General features: G+C 57.1%; 1 protein-coding gene across 1 annotated transcript in view; it reads right to left on the bottom strand.

The window, feature by feature from the left end:
- Window positions 1–19,899, bottom strand: part of LOC140404078 (rho GDP-dissociation inhibitor 2-like) — a 47,535-nt gene that overhangs the window by 17,802 nt on the left and 9,834 nt on the right. The gene's annotated exons all lie outside the window — the stretch shown is intronic.

The raw sequence follows: 19,899 nt of genomic DNA, 5'->3' as shown, positions 1-19,899 counted from the left end.
TCTCTGACAGTGCGGCGCTCCCTCAGTACTGACCCTCTGACACTGCGGCACTCCCTCAGTACTGACCCTCTTACAGTGCAGCACTGCCTCAGTACTGACCCTCTGACAGTGCAGCACTCCCTCAGTACTGACCCTCTGACAGTGCGACACTCCCTCAGTACTGCTCTCTGACAGCGCGGTGCTCTCTCAGTACTGACCTTCTGACAGTGCAGCACTCCCTCAGTACTGACCCTCTGACAGTACGGCACTCCCTCAGTACTGGCCCTCTGACAGTGCGGCTCACCCTCAGTGCTCACCCTCTGACAGTGCAGCACTCCCTCAATACTGACCCTCTGACAATGCAGCACTACCTCAGTACTGACCCTCTGACAGTGCAACACTCCCTCAGAACTGACCCTCTGACAGTGCAGCACTCCTTCATTACTGACCCTCTGACAGTGCAGCGCTCCCTCAGTACTGACCCACTGACAGTGCAGCACTCCTTCATTACTGACCCTCAGACAGTGCAGCACTCCCTCAGTACTGACCCTCTGACAGTGCAGCACTCCCTCAGTGCTGACCCTCTGACAGTGCGGCACTCCCTCAGTACTGACCCTCTGACAGTGCAGCACCCCCTCAGTCATGAACCTCTGACAGTGCAGCACTCCCTCAGTACTGACCCTCTGACAGTGCAGCACTCCCTCAGTACTAACCCTCTGACAGTGCGGCACTCCCTCAGTACTGAACCTCTGACTGTGCAGCACTCCATTAGTACTGACCCTCTGACAGTGCGGCACTTCCTCAGTACTGACCCTCTGACAGTGCAGCATTCCCTCAGTACTGCTCGCTAACAGTGCAGCGCTCCCTCAGTACTGACCCTCTGACAGTGCGGCACTCCCTCAGTACTGACCCTCTGACAGTGCGGCATTCCTTCAGTACTGACCCTCTGACAGTGCAGCACTCCCTCAGTACTGACACTCTGACAGTGCGGCTCTCCCTCAGTACTGACCCTCTGACAGTGCAGCACTCCCTCAGTAGTGACCCTCTGACAGTGCAGCACTCCCTCAGTACTGACCCTTTGACAGTGCGGCACTCCATCAGTACTGACCATCTGACAGTGCGGCACTCCCTCAGTACTGACCCTCTGACAGTGCGGCTCTCCCTCAGTATTGACCCTCTGACAGTGCTGCACTCCCTCATTCCTGACCCTCTGACAGTGCAGCACTACCTCAGTACTGACCCTCTGACAGTGCAGCACTCCCTCATTACTGACCCTCTGACAGTGCAGCACCATCTCAGTACTGACCCTCTGACAGTGCAACACTCCCTCAGTACTGATCCTCTGACAGTGCAGCACTCCCTCAGTACTGACCCTGTGACAGTGCAGCACTCCCTCAGTACTGAACCTCTGACAGTGCGGCGCTCCCTCAGTACTGACCCTCTGACAGTGCGGCGCTCCCTCAGTACTGACCCTCTGACAGTGCAGCACTCCCTCAGTACTGACCCTCTGACAGTGCAGCACTCCCTCAGCACTGACCCTCTGACAGTGCGGCACTCCCTCAGTACTGACCCTCTGACAGTGCGGCGCTCCCTCAGTACTGACCCTCTGACAGTGCGGCGCTCCCTCAGTACTGACCCTCTGACAGTGCAGCACTCCCTCAGTACTGACCGTCTGACAGTGCGGCACTCCCTCAGTACTGACTCTCTGACAGTGCGGCGCTCCCTCAGTACTGACCCTCTGACACTGCGGCACTCCCTCAGTACTGACCCTCTTACAGTGCTGCACTCCCTCAGTACTGACCCTCTGACAGTGCAGCACTGCCTCAGTACTGACCCTCTGACAGTGCAGCACTCCCTCAGTACTGACCCTCTGAGAGTGCGACACTCCCTCAGTACTGCTCTCTGACAGCGCGGTGCTCTCTCAGTACTGACCTTCTGACAGTGCAGCACTCCCTCAGTACTGACCCTCTGACAGTGCGGCACTCCCTCAGTACTGACCATCTGACAGTGCAGCACTCCATTAGTACTGACCCTCTGACAGTGCGGCACTCCCTCAGTACTGACCCTCCGACAGTGCAGCATTCCCTCAGTACTGCTCGCTAACAGTGCAGCGCTCCCTCAGTACTGACCCTCTGACAGTGCGGCACTCCCTCAGTACTGACCCTCTGACAGTGCGGCATTCCTTCAGTACTGACCCTCTGACAGTGCAGCACTCCCTCAGTACTGACATTCTGACAGTGCGGCACTCCATCAGTACTGACCATCTGACAGTGCGGCACTCCCTCAGTACTGACACTCTGACATTGCGGCACTCCCTCAGTACTGACCCTCTGACAGTGCAGCACTCCCTCAGTAGTGACCCTCTGACAGTGCAGCACTCCCTCAGTACTGTCCCTCTGACAGTTCAGAACTCCCTCAGTACTGACTCTCTGACAGTGCGGCACTCCCTCAGTACTGATCCTCTGACAGTGCGGCACTCCCTCAGTACTGACCCTCTGACAGTGCGGCACTCCCTCAGTACTGACCCTCTGACAGTGCAGTACTCCCTCAGTACTGACCCTTTGACAGTGCGGCACTCCATCAGTACTGACCATCTGACAGTGCGGCACTCCCTCAGTACTGACCCTCTGACAGTGCGGCTCTCCCTCAGTATTGACCCTCTGACAGTGCTGCACTCCCTCATTCCTGACCCTCTGGCAGTGCAGCACTACCTCAGTACTGACCCTCTGACAGTGCAGCACTCCCTCATTACTGACCCTCTGACAGTGCAGCACCATCTCAGTACTGACCCTCTGACAGTGCAGCACTCCCTCAGTACTGACCCTCTGACAGTGCAGCACTCCCTCAGTACTGACCCTGTGACAGTGCAGCACAACCTCAGTACTGACCCTCTGACAGTGCAGCACTCCCTCAGTACTGACCCTCAGACAGTGCAGCACTCCCTCTGTACTGAGCCTCTGATAGTGCAGCGCTCCCTCAGTACTGACCCTCTGACAGTTCTGCACTCCCTCAGTACTGACCCTCCGACAGTGCAGCACTCCCTCAGTACTGACCCTCTGACAGTGCGGCACTCCCTCAGTGCTGACCCTCTGACAGTGCAGCACCCCCTCAGTACTGACCCTCTTACAGTGCAGCACTCCCTCAGTACCGTCCCTCTGACATTACGGCACTCCCTCAGTACTGACCCTCTGACAGTGCGGCACTCCCTCAGTACTGACCCTCTGACAGTGCGGCACTCCCTCAGTACTGACCCTCTGACAGTACGGCACTCCCTCAGTACTGGCCCTCTGACAGTGCGGCTCACCCTCAGTGCTCACCCTCTGACAGTGCAGCACTCCCTCAATACTGACCCTCTGACAGTGCAGCACTACCTCAGTACTGACCCTCTGACAGTGCAACACTCCCTCAGTACTAACCCTCTGACAGTGCGGCACTCCCTCAGTACTGAACCTCTGACTGTGCAGCACTCCTTCATTACTGACCCTCTGACAGTGCAGCGCTCCCTCAGTACTGACCCACTGACAGTGCAGCACTCCTTCATTACTGACCCTCAGACAGTGCAGCACTCCCTCAGTACTGACCCTCTGACAGTGCAGCACTCCCTCAGTGCTGACCCTCTGACAGTGCGGCACTCCCTCAGTACTGACCCTCTGACAGTGCAGCACCCCCTCAGTCATGAACCTCTGACAGTGCAGCACTCCCTCAGTACTGACCCTCTGACAGTGCAGCACTCCCTCAGTACTAACCCTCTGACAGTGCGGCACTCCCTCAGTACTGAACCTCTGACTGTGCAGCACTCCATTAGTACTGACCCTCTGACAGTGCGGCACTTCCTCAGTACTGACCCTCTGACAGTGCAGCATTCCCTCAGTACTGCTCGCTAACAGTGCAGCGCTCCCTCAGTACTGACCCTCTGACAGTGCGGCACTCCCTCAGTACTGACCCTCTGACAGTGCGGCATTCCTTCAGTACTGACCCTCTGACAGTGCAGCACTCCCTCAGTACTGACACTCTGACAGTGCGGCTCTCCCTCAGTACTGACCCTCTGACAGTGCAGCACTCACTCAGTAGTGACCCTCTGACAGTGCAGCACTCCCTCAGTACTGACCCTTTGACAGTGCGGCACTCCATCAGTACTGACCATCTGACAGTGCGGCACTCCCTCAGTACTGACCCTCTGACAGTGCGGCTCTCCCTCAGTATTGACCCTCTGACAGTGCTGCACTCCCTCATTCCTGACCCTCTGACAGTGCAGCACTACCTCAGTACTGACCCTCTGACAGTGCAGCACTCCCTCATTACTGACCCTCTGACAGTGCAGCACCATCTCAGTACTGACCCTCTGACAGTGCAGCACTCCCTCAGTACTGATCCTCTGACAGTGCAGCACTCCCTCAGTACTGACCCTGTGACAGTGCAGCACTCCCTCAGTACTGAACCTCTGACAGTGCGGCGCTCCCTCAGTACTGACCCTCTGACAGTGCGGCGCTCCCTCAGTACTGACCCTCTGACAGTGCAGCACTCCCTCAGTACTGACCCTCTGACAGTGCAGCACTCCCTCAGTACTGACCCTCTGACAGTGCGGCACTCCCTCAGTACTGACCCTCTGACAGTGCGGCGCTCCCTCAGTACTGACCCTCTGACAGTGCGGCGCTCCCTCAGTACTGACCCTCTGACAGTGCAGCACTCCCTCAGTACTGACCGTCTGACAGTGCGGCACTCCCTCAGTACTGACTCTCTGACAGTGCGGCGCTCCCTCAGTACTGACCCTCTGACACTGCGGCACTCCCTCAGTACTGACCCTCTTACAGTGCTGCACTCCCTCAGTACTGACCCTCTGACAGTGCAGCACTGCCTCAGTACTGACCCTCTGACAGTGCAGCACTCCCTCAGTACTGACCCTCTGAGAGTGCGACACTCCCTCAGTACTGCTCTCTGACAGCGCGGTGCTCTCTCAGTACTGACCTTCTGACAGTGCAGCACTCCCTCAGTACTGACCCTCTGACAGTGCGGCACTCCCTCAGTACTGACCATCTGACAGTGCAGCACTCCATTAGTACTGACCCTCTGACAGTGCGGCACTCCCTCAGTACTGACCCTCCGACAGTGCAGCATTCCCTCAGTACTGCTCGCTAACAGTGCAGCGCTCCCTCAGTACTGACCCTCTGACAGTGCGGCACTCCCTCAGTACTGACCCTCTGACAGTGCGGCATTCCTTCAGTACTGACCCTCTGACAGTGCAGCACTCCCTCAGTACTGACATTCTGACAGTGCGGCACTCCATCAGTACTGACCATCTGACAGTGCGGCACTCCCTCAGTACTGACACTCTGACATTGCGGCACTCCCTCAGTACTGACCCTCTGACAGTGCAGCACTCCCTCAGTAGTGACCCTCTGACAGTGCAGCACTCCCTCAGTACTGTCCCTCTGACAGTTCAGAACTCCCTCAGTACTGACTCTCTGACAGTGCGGCACTCCCTCAGTACTGACCCTCTGACAGTGCGGCACTCCCTCAGTACTGACCCTCTGACAGTGCGGCACTCCCTCAGTACTGACCCTCTGACAGTGCAGTACTCCCTCAGTACTGACCCTTTGACAGTGCGGCACTCCATCAGTACTGACCATCTGACAGTGCGGCACTCCCTCAGTACTGACCCTCTGACAGTGCGGCTCTCCCTCAGTATTGACCCTCTGACAGTGCTGCACTCCCTCATTCCTGACCCTCTGGCAGTGCAGCACTACCTCAGTACTGACCCTCTGACAGTGCAGCACTCCCTCATTACTGACCCTCTGACAGTGCAGCACCATCTCAGTACTGACCCTCTGACAGTGCAGCACTCCCTCAGTACTGACCCTCTGACAGTGCAGCACTCCCTCAGTACTGACCCTGTGACAGTGCAGCACAACCTCAGTACTGACCCTCTGACAGTGCAGCACTCCCTCAGTACTGACCCTCAGACAGTGCAGCACTCCCTCTGTACTGAGCCTCTGATAGTGCAGCGCTCCCTCAGTACTGACCCTCTGACAGTTCTGCACTCCCTCAGTACTGACCCTCCGACAGTGCAGCACTCCCTCAGTACTGACCCTCTGACAGTGCGGCACTCCCTCAGTGCTGACCCTCTGACAGTGCAGCACCCCCTCAGTACTGACCCTCTTACAGTGCAGCACTCCCTCAGTACCGTCCCTCTGACATTACGGCACTCCCTCAGTACTGACCCTCTGACAGTGCGGCACTCCCTCAGTACTGACCCTCTGACAGTGCGGCACTCCCTCAGTACTGACCCTCTGACAGTGCGGCACTCCCTCAGTACTGACCCTCTGACAGTGCAGCACTCCCTCAGTACTGACCCTCTGACAGTGCGGCACTCCCTCAGTACTGACCCTCTGACAGTGCGGCACTCCCTCAGTACTGACCCTCTGACAGTGCAGCACTCCCTCAGTACTGACCCTCTGACAGTGCGGCGCTCCCTCGGTACTGACCCTCTGACAGTGCGGCGCTCCGTCAGTACTGACCCTCTGACAGTGCAGCACTCCCTCAGTACTGACCCTCTGACAGTGCAGCACTCCCTCAGTACTGACCCTCTGACAGTGCGGCACTCCCTCAGTACTGACCCTCTGACAGTGCAGCACTCCCTCAGTACTGACCCTCAGACAGTGCGGCACTCCCTCAGTACTGACCCTCTGACAGTGCAGCACTCCCTCAGTACTGACCCTCTGACAGTGCGGCATTCCTTCAGTACTGACCCTCTGACAGTGCAGCACTCCCTCAGTACTGACATTCTGACAGTGCGGCACTCCCTCAGTACTGACCGTCTGACAGTGCGGCACTCCCTCAGTACTGACTCTCTGACAGTGCGGCGCTCCCTCAGTACTGACCCTCTGACACTGCGGCACTCCCTCAGTACTGACCCTCTTACAGTGCTGCACTCCCTCAGTACTGACCCTCTGACAGTGCAGCACTGCCTCAGTACTGACCCTCTGACAGTGCAGCACTCCCTCAGTACTGACCCTCTGACAGTGCGACACTCCCTCAGTACTGCTCTCTGACAGCGCGGTGCTCTCTCAGTACTGACCTTCTGACAGTGCAGCACTCCCTCAGTACTGACCCTCTGACAGTGCGGCACTCCCTCAGTACTGACCCTCTGACAGTGCGGCACTCCCTCAGTACTGGCCCTTTGACAGTGCGGCTCACCCTCAGTGCTCACCCTCTGACAGTGCAGCACTCCCTCAATACTGACCCTCTGACAGTGCAGCACTACCTCAGTACTGACCCTCTGACAGTGCAACACTCCCTCAGAACTGACCCTCTGACAGTGCAGCACTCCTTCATTACTGACCCTCAGACAGTGCAGCACTCCCTTAGTACTGACCCTCTGACAGTGCAGCACTCCCTCAGTGCTGACCCTCTGACAGTGCGGCACTCCCTCAGTACTGACCCTCTGACAGTGCAGCACCCCCTCAGTCATAAACCTCTGACAGTGCAGCACTCCCTCAGTACTGACCCTCTGACAGTGCAGCACTCCCTCAGTCCTAACCCTCTGACAGTGCGGCACTCCCTCAGTACTGAACCTCTGACTGTGCAGCACTCCATTAGTACTGACCCTCTGACAGTGCGGCACTCCCTCAGTACTGACCCTCTGACAGTGCGGCATTCCTTCAGTACTGACCCTCTGACAGTGCAGCACTCCCTCAGTACTGACACTCTGACAGTGCGGCTCTCCCTCAGTACTGACCCTCTGACAGTGCAGCACTCCCTCAGTTGTGACCCTCTGACAGTGCAGCACTCCCTCAGTACTGACCCTTTGACAGTGCGGCACTCCATCAGTACTGACCATCTGACAGTGCGGCACTCCCTCAGTACTGACCCTCTGACAGTGCGGCTCTCCCTCAGTATTGACCCTCTGACAGTGCTGCACTCCCTCATTCCTGACCCTCTGACAGTGCAGCACTACCTCAGTACTGACCCTCTGACAGTGCAGCACTCCCTCATTACTGACGCTCTGACAGTGCAGCACCATCTCAGTACTGACCCTCTGACAGTGCAGCACTCCCTCAGTACTGATCCTCTGACGGTGCAGCACTCCCTCAGTACTGACTCTGTGACAGTGCAGCACAACCTCAGTACTGACCCTCTGACAGTGCAGCACTCCCTCAGTACTGACCCTCAAACAGTGCAGCACTCCCTCAGTACTGACCCTGTGACAGTGCAGCACAACCTCAGTACTGACCCTCTGACAGTGCAGCACTCCCTCAGTACTGACCCTCAAACAGTGCAGCACTCCCTCAGTACTGAGCCTCTGATAGTGCAGCGCTCCCTCAGTACTGACCCTCTGACAGTTCAGCACTCCCTCAGTACTGACCCTCCGACAGTGCAGCACCCCCTCAGTACTGACCCTCTTACAGTGCAGCACTCCCTCAGTACCGTCCCTCTGACAGTACGGCACTCCCTCAGTACTGACCCTCTGACAGTGCGGCACTCCCTCAGTACTGACCCTCTGACAGTGCGGCACTCCCTCAGTACTGACTCTCTGACAGTGCCGCACTCCCTCAGTACTGACCCTCTGACAGTGCAGCACTCCCTCAGTACTAACCCTCTGACAGTGCAACACACCCTCAGTACTGACCCTCTGACAGTGCAGCACTCCCTCAGTACTGACCCTCTGACAGTGCGGCACTCCCTCAGTACTGACCCTCTGACAGTGCGGCACTCCCTCAGTACTGACCCTCTGACAGTGCAGCACTCCCTCAGTACTGAACCTCTGACAGTGCGGCGCTCCCTCAGTACTGACCCTCTGACAGTGCGGCACTCCCTCAGTACTGACCATCTGACAGTGCAGCACTCCCTCAGTACTGACCCTCTGACAGTGCGGCGCTCCCTCAGTACTGACCCTCTGACAGTGCGGCGCTCCCTCAGTACTGACCCTCTGACAGTGCAGCACTCCCTCAGTACTGACCGTCTGACAGTGCGGCACTCCCTCAGTACTGACTCTCTGTCAGTGCGGCGCTCCCTCAGTACTGACCCTCTGACACTGCGGCACTCCCTCAGTACTGACCCTCTTACAGTGCTGGACTCCCTCAGTACTGACCCTCTGACAGTGCAGCACTGCCTCAGTACTGACCCTCTGACAGTGCAGCACTCCCTCAGTACTGACCCTCTGAGAGTGCGACACTCCCTCAGTACTGCTCTCTGACAGCGCGGTGCTCTCTCAGTACTGACCTTCTGACAGTGCAGCACTCCCTCAGTACTGACCCTCTGACAGTGCGGCACTCCCTCAGTACTGACCCTCTGACAGTGCAGCACTCCATTAGTACTGACCCTCTGACAGTGCGGCACTCCCTCAGTACTGACCCTCCGACAGTGCAGCATTCCCTCAGTACTGCTCGCTAACAGTGCAGCGCTCCCTCAGTACTGACCCTCTGACAGTGCGGCACTCCCTCAGTACTGACCCTCTGACAGTGCGGCATTCCTTCAGTACTGACCCTCTGACAGTGCAGCACTCCCTCAGTACTGACATTCTGACAGTGCGGCACTCCATCAGTACTGACCATCTGACAGTGCGGCACTCCCTCAGTACTGACACTCTGACAGTGCGGCACACCCTCAGTACTGACCCTCTGACAGTGCAGCACTCCCTCAGTAGTGACCCTCTGACAGTGCAGCACTCCCTCAGTACTGTCCCTCTGACAGTTCAGCACACCCTCAGTACTGACTCTCTGACAGTGCGGCACTCCCTCAGTACTGACCCTCTGACAGTGCGGCACTCCCTCAGTACTGACCCTCTGACAGTGCAGCACTCCCTCAGTACTGACCCTTTGACAGTGCGGCACTCCATCAGTACTGACCATCTGACAGTGCGGCACTCCCTCAGTACTGACCCTCTGACAGTGCGGCTCTCCCTCAGTATTGACCCTCTGACAGTGCTGCACTCCCTCATTCCTGACCCTCTGGCAGTGCAGCACTACCTCAGTACTGACCCTCTGACAGTGCAGCACTCCCTCATTACTGACCCTCTGACAGTGCAGCACCATCTCAGTACTGACCCTCTGACAGTGCAGCACTCCCTCAGTACTGACCCTCTGACAGTGCAGCACTCCCTCAGTACTGACCCTGTGACAGTGCAGCACAACCTCAGTACTGACCCTCTGACAGTGCAGCACTCCCTCAGTACTGACCCTCAGACAGTGCAGCACTCCCTCAGTACTGAGCCTCTGATAGTGCAGCGCTCCCTCAGTACTGACTCTCTGACAGTTCTGCACTCCCTCAGTATTGACCCTCCGACAGTGCAGCACTCCCTCAGTACTGACCCTCTGACAGTGCGGCACTCCCTCAGTGCTGACCCTCTGACAGTGCAGCACCCCCTCAGTACTGACCCTCTTACAGTGCAGCACTCCCTCAGTACCGTCCCTCTGACATTACGGCACTCCCTCAGTACTGACCCTCTGACAGTGCGGCACTCCCTCAGTACTGACCCTCTGACAGTGCGGCACTCCCTCAGTACTGACCCTCTGACAGTGCGGCACTCCCTCAGTACTGACCCTCTGACAGTGCAGCACTCCCTCAGTACTGACCCTCTGACAGTGCGGCACTCCCTCAGTACTGACCCTCTGACAGTGCGGCACTCCCTCAGTACTGACCCTCTGACAGTGCAGCACTCCCTCAGTACTGACCCTCTGACAGTGCAGCACTCCCTCAGTACTGACCCTCTGACAGTGCGGCGCTCCCTCGGTACTGACCCTCTGACAGTGCGGCGCTCCGTCAGTACTGACCCTCTGACAGTGCAGCACTCCCTCAGTACTGACCCTCTGACAGTGCAGCACTCCCTCAGTACTGACCCTGTGACAGTGCAGCACAACCTCAGTACTGACCCTCTGACAGTGCAGCACTCCCTCAGTACTGACCCTCAAACAGTGCAGCACTCCCTCAGTACTGAGCCTCTGATACTGCAGCGCTCCCTCAGTACTGACCCTCTGACAGTTCAGCACTCCCTCAGTACTGACCCTCCGACAGTGCAGCACTCCCTCAGTACTGACCCTCTGACAGTGCGGCACTCCCTCAGTGCTGACCCTCTGACAGTGCAGCACCCCCTCAGTACTGACCCTCTTACAGTGCAGCACTCCCTCAGTACCGTCCCTCTGACAGTACGGCACTCCCTCAGTACTGACCCTCTGACAGTGCGGCACTCCCTCAGTACTGACCCTCTGACAGTGCGGCACTCCCTCAGTACTGACCCTCTGACAGTGCGGCACTCCCTCAGTACTGACCCTCTGACAGTGCAGCACTCCCTCAGTATTGACCCTCTGACAGTGCAACACTCCCTCAGTACTGACCCTGTGGCAGTGCGGCACTCCCTCAGTACTGACCCTCTGACAGTGCAGCACTCCCTCAGTACTGACTCTCTGACAGTGCCGCACTCCCTCAGTACTGACCCTCTGACAGTGCAGCACTCCCTCAGTACTAACCCTCTGACAGTGCAACACACCCTCAGTACTGACCCTCTGACAGTGCAGCACTCCCTCAGTACTGACCCTCTGACAGTGCGGCACTCCCTCAGTACTGACCCTCTGACAGTGCGGCACTCCCTCAGTACTGACCCTCTGACAGTGCAGCACTCCCTCAGTACTGAACCTCTGACAGTGCGGCGCTCCCTCAGTACTGACCCTCTGACAGTGCGGCGCTCCCTCAGTACTGACCCTCAAACAGTGCAGCACTCCCTCAGTACTGAGCCTCTGATAGTGCAGCGCTCCCTCAGTACTGACCCTCTGACAGTTCAGCACTCCCTCAGTACTGACCCTCCGACAGTGCAGCACTCCCTCAGTACTGACCCTCTGACAGTGCGGCACTCCCTCAGTGCTGACCCTCTGACAGTGCAGCACCCCCTCAGTACTGACCCTCTTACAGTGCAGCACTCCCTCAGTACCGTCCCTCTGACAGTACGGCACTCCCTCAGTACTGACCCTCTGACAGTGCGGCACTCCCTCAGTACTGACCCTCTGACAGTGCGGCACTCCCTCAGTACTGACCCTCTGACAGTGCGGCACTCCCTCAGTACTGACCCTCTGACAGTGCAGCACTCCCTCAGTATTGACCCTCTGACAGTGCAACACTCCCTCAGTACTGACCCTGTGGCAGTGCGGCACTCCCTCAGTACTGACCCTCTGACAGTGCAGCACTCCCTCAGTACTGACTCTCTGACAGTGCCGCACTCCCTCAGTACTGACCCTCTGACAGTGCAGCACTCCCTCAGTACTAACCCTCTGACAGTGCAACACACCCTCAGTACTGACCCTCTGACAGTGCAGCACTCCCTCAGTACTGACCCTCTGACAGTGCGGCACTCCCTCAGTACTGACCCTCTGACAGTGCGGCACTCCCTCAGTACTGACCCTCTGACAGTGCAGCACTCCCTCAGTACTGAACCTCTGACAGTGCGGCGCTCCCTCAGTACTGACCCTCTGACAGTGCGGCGCTCCCTCAGTACTGACCCTCTGACAGTGCAGCACTCCCTCAGTACTGACCCTCTGACAGTGCAGCACTCCCTCAGTACTGACCCTCTGACAGTGCGGCACTCCCTCAGTACTGACCCTCTGACAGTGCAGCACTCCCTCAGTACTGACCCTCTGACAGTGCGGCACTCCCTCAGTACTGACCATCTGACAGTGCAGCACTCCCTCAGTTCTGACCCTCTGACAGTGCGGCGCTCCCTCAGTACTGACCCTCTGACAGTGCGGCGCTCCCTCAGTACTGACCCTCTGACAGTGCAGCACTCCCTCAGTACTGACCGTCTGACAGTGCGGCACTCCCTCAGTACTGACTCTCTGACAGTGCGGCGCTCCCTCAGTACTGACCCTCTGACACTGCGGCACTCCCTCAGTACTGACCCTCTTACAGTGCTGCACTCCCTCAGTACTGACCCTCTGACAGTGCAGCACTGCCTCAGTACTGACCCTCTGACAGTGCAGCACTCCCTCAGTACTGACCCTCTGAGAGTGCGACACTCCCTCAGTACTGCTCTCTGACAGCGCGGTGCTCTCTCAGTACTGACCTTCTGACAGTGCAGCACTCCCTCAGTACTGACCCTCTGACAGTGCGGCACTCCCTCAGTACTGACCCTCTGACAGTGCAGCACTCCATTAGTACTGACCCTCTGACAGTGCGGCACTCCCTCAGTACTGACCCTCCGACAGTGCAGCATTCCCTCAGTACTGCTCGCTAACAGTGCAGCACTCCCTCAGTACTGACCCTCTGACAGTGCGGCACTCCCTCAGTACTGACCCTCTGACAGTGCGGCATTCCTTCAGTACTGACCCTCTGACAGTGCAGCACTCCCTCAGTACTGACATTCTGACAGTGCGGCACTCCATCAGTACTGACCATCTGACAGTGCGGCACTCCCTCAGCACTGACACTCTGACAGTGCGGCACTCCCTCAGTACTGACCCTCTGACAGTGCAGCACTCCCTCAGTAGTGACCCTCTGACAGTGCAGCACTCCCTCAGTACTGTCCCTCTGACAGTTCAGCACACCCTCAGTACTGACTCTCTGACAGTGCGGCACTCCCTCAGTACTGACCCTCTGACAGTGCGGCACTCCCTCAGTACTGACCCTCTGACAGTGCAGCACTCCCTCAGTACTGACCCTTTGACAGTGCGGCACTCCATCAGTACTGACCATCTGACAGTGCGGCACTCCCTCAGTACTGACCCTCTGACAGTGCGGCTCTCCCTCAGTATTGACCCTCTGACAGTGCTGCACTCCCTCATTCCTGACCCTCTGGCAGTGCAGCACTACCTCAGTACTGACCCTCTGACAGTGCAGCACTCCCTCATTACTGACCCTCTGACAGTGCAGCACCATCTCAGTACTGACCCTCTGACAGTGCAGCACTCCCTCAGTACTGACCCTCAGACAGTGCAGCACTCCCTCAGTACTGAGCCTCTGATAGTGCAGCGCTCCCTCAGTACTGACTCTCTGACAGTTCTGCACTCCCTCAGTACTGACCCTCCGACAGTGCAGCACTCCCTCAGTACTGACCCTCTGACAGTGCGGCACTCCCTCAGTGCTGACCCTCTGACAGTGCAGCACCCCCTCAGTACTGACCCTCTTACAGTGCAGCACTCCCTCAGTACCGTCCCTCTGACATTACGGCACTCCCTCAGTACTGACCCTCTGACAGTGCGGCACTCCCTCAGTACTGACCCTCTGACAGTGCGGCACTCCCTCAGTACTGACCCTCTGACAGTGCGGCACTCCCTCAGTACTGACCCTCTGACAGTGCAGCACTCCCTCAGTACTGACCCTCTGACAGTGCGGCACTCCCTCAGTACTGACCCTCTGACAGTGCGGCACTCCCTCAGTACTGACCCTCTGACAGTGCAGCACTCCCTCAGTACTGACCCTCTGACAGTGCAGCACTCCCTCAGTACTGACCCTCTGACAGTGCGGCGCTCCCTCGGTACTGACCCTCTGACAGTGCGGCGCTCCGTCAGTACTGACCCTCTGACAGTGCAGCACTCCCTCAGTACTGACCCTCTGACAGTGCAGCACTCCCTCAGTACTGACCCTCTGACAGTGCGGCACTCCCTCAGTACTGACCCTCTGACAGTGCAGCACTCCCTCAGTACTGACCCTCAGACAGTGCGGCACTCCCTCAGTACTGACCCTCTGACAGTGCGGCACTCCCTCAGTACTGACCCTCTGACAGTGCGGCGCTCCCTCAGTACTGACCCTCTGACAGTGCGGCGCTCCCTCAGTACTGACCCTCTGACAGTGCAGCACTCCCTCAGTACTGACCCTCTGACAGTGCAGCACTCCCTCAGTACTGACCCTCTGACAGTGCGGCGCTCCCTCAGTACTGACCCTCTGACAGTGCGGCGCTCCCTCAGTACTCAGGCGGAGTGCCAGGCTGGATTTGTGTGCTGAGCTCCTTGAACCGGTCTTGAACCCAGAACTTTCTGACTCAGAGGTGAGAATGTGCCCATTGAGTCACCTCGGCATCAATCGATGTTGCCGTTCCTCCAACTAGATTATTCCTTTCTTTAATCTCAACATTCCCAAGTGTCAATGGCCCATGTGGAGTATGGACACCAGCAGGGCCCTATTGGGCCGAATGGCCTGTTTCCGAGCTGTAAATACTAGTTTATTCACATCACGTTATGTTTGGTCCAGTGATTCATCCATTTGATAAGTCAGAGCTGGGAATCAATGTTCGTGTTTTGTTTGTTAGTTTGCCTCGGTGGTCTTCACACTCAGATTGCCGACACATTCTATGTGTTCAAGTTACCAATCCCAGTCACACTTTGAAAGAGTTAGCTGGCAGAACGGTGACAGGGATATGGAATGCCAATGGGGGATGCAAACGTCCTGAATTCCAGAGAATCCCAATAGGGGAGAATGAGGCTATTCGGCTCATCGAGTCTGCACCGACCCTCTGAGGGAGCTCCCTACCCGGACCCACTCCCCCCTATCCCCGTAACCCTAACCCTAACCCTAACCCTAACTCTGAGCGAGATCCCTACCCGGACCCACTCCCCCTTCCTATCCCAGTAACCCTAACCATAACCCTGACCCTGACCCTAACCCTAACCCTAACCCTAACCCTACCCCTGAGACAGCTCCCTACCCGGACCCACTCCCCCTTCCTATCCCCGTAACCCTAACCATAACCCTGACCCGAACCCTAACCCTAACCCTAACCCGGACCCTAACCCTAACCCGACCCTTAACCCTAACCCGAACCCTAACCCTAACCCTAACCCTAACTCTGAGAGAGCTCCCTACCCAGACCCATTCCCCCTTCCTATCCCCGTAACCCTAACCCTAACCCTAACTATATAACTTAATAGATATTTTAATTCAATGACTTACATATGTTCCTTCATTTGATATATTGGTTGAAACCTTAATCCAAAACCCGAACATAACACATTTACAATTTTTAAATAAACTTTTCTCCCAACCTCCTTTGCTAACTACAATCTAATCTTTGCTGCTCACGCACTATTTTCCAACTTTCATTTATCTTAAGATTGTAAATACGTGCTCAGTTCCGTGAAACAAGATGACGTAAAATCCTATGCGGAAAAGAATGTTGAACGTGCGCCAGTAAAGTGGCAGACGCTTCAGCGCAGTATCCCTTATTGGGTGCAGAAAAAAGGGAAACCACCCATCTGTCCGTAACCCGGAATCCTAACCCTAACCCTAACCCGAACCCTAACCCCAACCCTAACCTGAACCCTCACCCTAACCCTAACTCGAACCCTAACCCTAACCCGAACCCTAACCCTAACCCTAACCCTAACTCTGAGAGAGCTCCATACCTGGACCCACTCCCCCTTCCTATCCTCGTAACCCTAACCCTAACCATAACCCTGACCCTAACCCTAACTTTGTGAGAGCTCCCTACCTGGACCCACTCCCCCTTCCTTTCCTCGTAACCCTAACCCTGACCCTAACCCTAACCCTAACCCTAACCCTAACCTTAACCCGAACCCGAACTCTAACCATAACCTTAACCCTAACCCTAACTCTGAGAGAGCTCCCTACCTGTACCCACTCCCCCTTCCTATCCCCGTAACCCTAACCCTAACCCTAACCCGGACCCTAACCCGAACCCTAACCCTAACCCTAACCCTAACCCTAACTCTGAGAGAGCTCCCTACCCGGAACCATTCCCCCTTCCTATCCCCGTAACCCTAACCCTAACCCTAACTATATAACTTAATAGATATTTTAATTCAATGACTTACATACGTTCCTTCATTTGATATATTGGTTGAAACCTTAATCCATAACCCTAACATAACACATTTACAATTTTTAAATAAACTTTTCTCCCAACCTCCTGAAAACTACAATCTAATCTTTGCTGCTCACGCACTATTTTCCAACTTTCATTTATCTTAAATTTGTAAATACGTGCTGAGTTCCGTGAAACAAGATGACGTAAAATCCTATGCGGAAAAGAATGTTGAACGTGCGCCAGTAAAGTGGCAGACGCTTCGGCGCTGTATCCCTTATTGGGTGCAGAAAAAAGGGAAACCACCCATCTGTCCGTAACCCGGAATCCTAGCCCTAACCCTAACCCGAAACCTAACCATAACCCTAACCCGAACCCTCACCCTCACTCGAACCCTAACCCTTACCCGAACCCTAACCCTAACCCTAACTCTGAGAGAGCTCCATACCTGGACCCACTCCCCCTTCCTATCCTCGTAACCCTAACCCTGACCCTAACCCTAACCCGAACCCTAACCTTAACCCTAATCCAAACCATAACCTTAACCCTAACCCTAACTCTGAGAGAGCTCCCTACCTGTACCCACTCCCCCTTCCTAACCCCGTAACCCTAACCCTAACCCGAACCCTAACCCGGAATCCAAACCCTAACCCTAACCTGCGCACATTTGGACAGTTTCAATTGCAACACCGGGGGCGGGGGGGACTATTCTTGTCATTAAAGACATTATTGTGCATTCATTTTGTTTTCTTTGAACACCTGTTATCGGAGTTGGGAAAATAACAATAATCTTTATTATTGTCACAAGTAGGCTTACATGAACACTGCAATGAAGTTACTGTGAAAAGCCCCTAGTCGCCACATTCCGGCACCTGTTCGGGTACATGGAGGGAGAATTCAGAATGTCCAATTCACCCAACAGCACTTCTTTCGGGACTTGTGGAAGGAAACCGGAGCACCCGGAGGAAACCCACGCAGACACAGGGAGAATGTGCAGACTCCGCACAGACAGTGACCCAAGCCGGGAATCGAACCTGGGACCCTGGCGCTGTGAAGCAACAGTGCTAACCGCTGTGCTACCATGCTGCCCTGTGTGACAGGCTGGGAGGTCACATGTGGAAACCTCCAGAAACATGACCGACTCGAGGCAGCAGCTCATTAATAATCCCGCAGAGCTGAGTCGGAGGGGAGGGGCTGCATTATCTCTCACATCTGAGAGTGACTGGTTAACAGTGACTCTGACTGAGGATAACGTGTGACTCAGGCACTGGGAGCGAGACAGGCTTCAAGCAAAATGAGATGCAAATTTATGCCATGTTTATAATCCGCCAAAGCTCTTCAGCCATTGTAATAAATAACAATATGAATTAACCACAGCCACTTATTTCTATCTAAAACATCTCTAATTGAACTCTGACTGGCACAGGGATGTTGGTAGTCGGAGTCTCCGATGGATTATTCATTCCTGATTGCAAAAGGCTATCTCGCTGCCCCCATCATCCAGTCGTATTCTGGTGTCCAGCCAGTTCCTGTTGGCACGCACTGCCATTATCCTGTTGGCAAAGTGAGTGACCAGCGGAATGATGCTGCCCTATTGGTGTGAACCCCACCCCCTCACCCCAACCTCATCCCAATCCCACCCCCTCACCCCAACCTCACCCCAACCCCACCCCCTCACCCCAAGCCCACCCCCTCACACCAACCCCACCCCCTCACTCCAACCCCACCCCCTCTCCCCAACCCCACCCCCTCACCCCAACCCCACCCCCTCTCCCCAACCCCACCCCCTCACCCCAACCCCACCCCCTCTCCCCAAACCCACCCCCTCACCCCAACCCCACCCCCTCTCCCCAACCTCACCCCAACCACACCCACTCACCCCAACCCCACCCCCTCACCCCAACCCCACCCCCTCTCCCCATCCCACTCCCTCACCCCAACCCCACCCCATCTCCCCAACCCCACCCCCTCACCCCAACCCCACCCCCTCTCCCCAAACCCACCCCCTCACCCCAACCCCACCCCCTCACCCCAACCCCACCCCCTCACCCCAACCCCACCCCCTCTCCCCAACCCCACCGCCTCACCCCAACCCCACCCCCTCTCCCCAAACGCACCCCCTCTCCCCAACCCCACCACCCCTCCCCAACCCCACCCTCACCCCAACCCCAACCCCTCTCCCCAACCCGACCCCCTCTCCCCAACCCCACCCCCTCACCCCAACCCCACCCCCTCTCCCCAACCTCACCCCAACCCCACCGCACCCCCTCACCCCAACCCCACCCACTCTCCCCAACCCCACCCCCTCACCCCAACCCCACCCCCTCACCCCAACCCCACCCTCTCACCCCAACCCCACACCGTCACCCCAACCCCACCCCCTCACCCCTTCTTCACACCCTCACCCCAACCCCACCCCTCACCCCAACCAAACCACCTCTCCCCAACCCCACCCCCTCACCCCAACCCCACACCCTCTCCCCAACCCCACCCCCTCACCCCAACCCCACCCCCTCACCCCAACCCCACCCCCTCTCCCCAAACCCACCCCCTCACCCCAACCCCACACCCTCTCCCCAACCCCACCCCCTCATCCCAACCCTACACCCTCACCCCAACCCCCTCCCTCACCCCAACCCACCCCCTCACCCCAACCCCACCCCCTCACACCAACCCTACCCCCTCACCCCAACCCCACCCCCTCACCACAACCCCACCGCCTCACCCCAACCCCAACCCCTCACCCCAACCCCACCCACTCACCCCAACCCCACCCACAACCCCACCCCTCACCCCAAACCCAGCCCCTCACCCCAACCCCAACCCCACCCCATCACCCCAACCCGCTCCCTCACCATAACCCCTCACTCCTACCCCACCCCCTCACCCCAACCCCACCCCTTCACCCCAACCCCACCCCCTCACCACAACCCCACCGCCTCACCCCAACCCCAACCCCTCACCCCAACCCCAACACCTCTCCCCATCCCCACCCCCTCACCCCAACCCCACCCCACAACCCCACCCCTCACCCCAAACCCAGCCCCTCACCCCAACCCCAACCCCACCCCATCACCCCAACCCGCTCCCTCACCATAACCCCTCACTCCTACCCCACCCCCTCACCCCAACCCCACCCCCTCACCCCAACCCCACCCCCTCACCCCAAAACCCACCCCTCA

This window comes from Scyliorhinus torazame, chromosome 29, assembly GCF_047496885.1.
Source record: "Scyliorhinus torazame isolate Kashiwa2021f chromosome 29, sScyTor2.1, whole genome shotgun sequence".
NCBI classification, from domain to species: domain Eukaryota; kingdom Metazoa; phylum Chordata; class Chondrichthyes; order Carcharhiniformes; family Scyliorhinidae; genus Scyliorhinus; species Scyliorhinus torazame.
The sequence above is the reverse complement of the archived record's forward strand: the minus strand, read 5'-3'. Positions and strand labels throughout refer to the sequence as shown.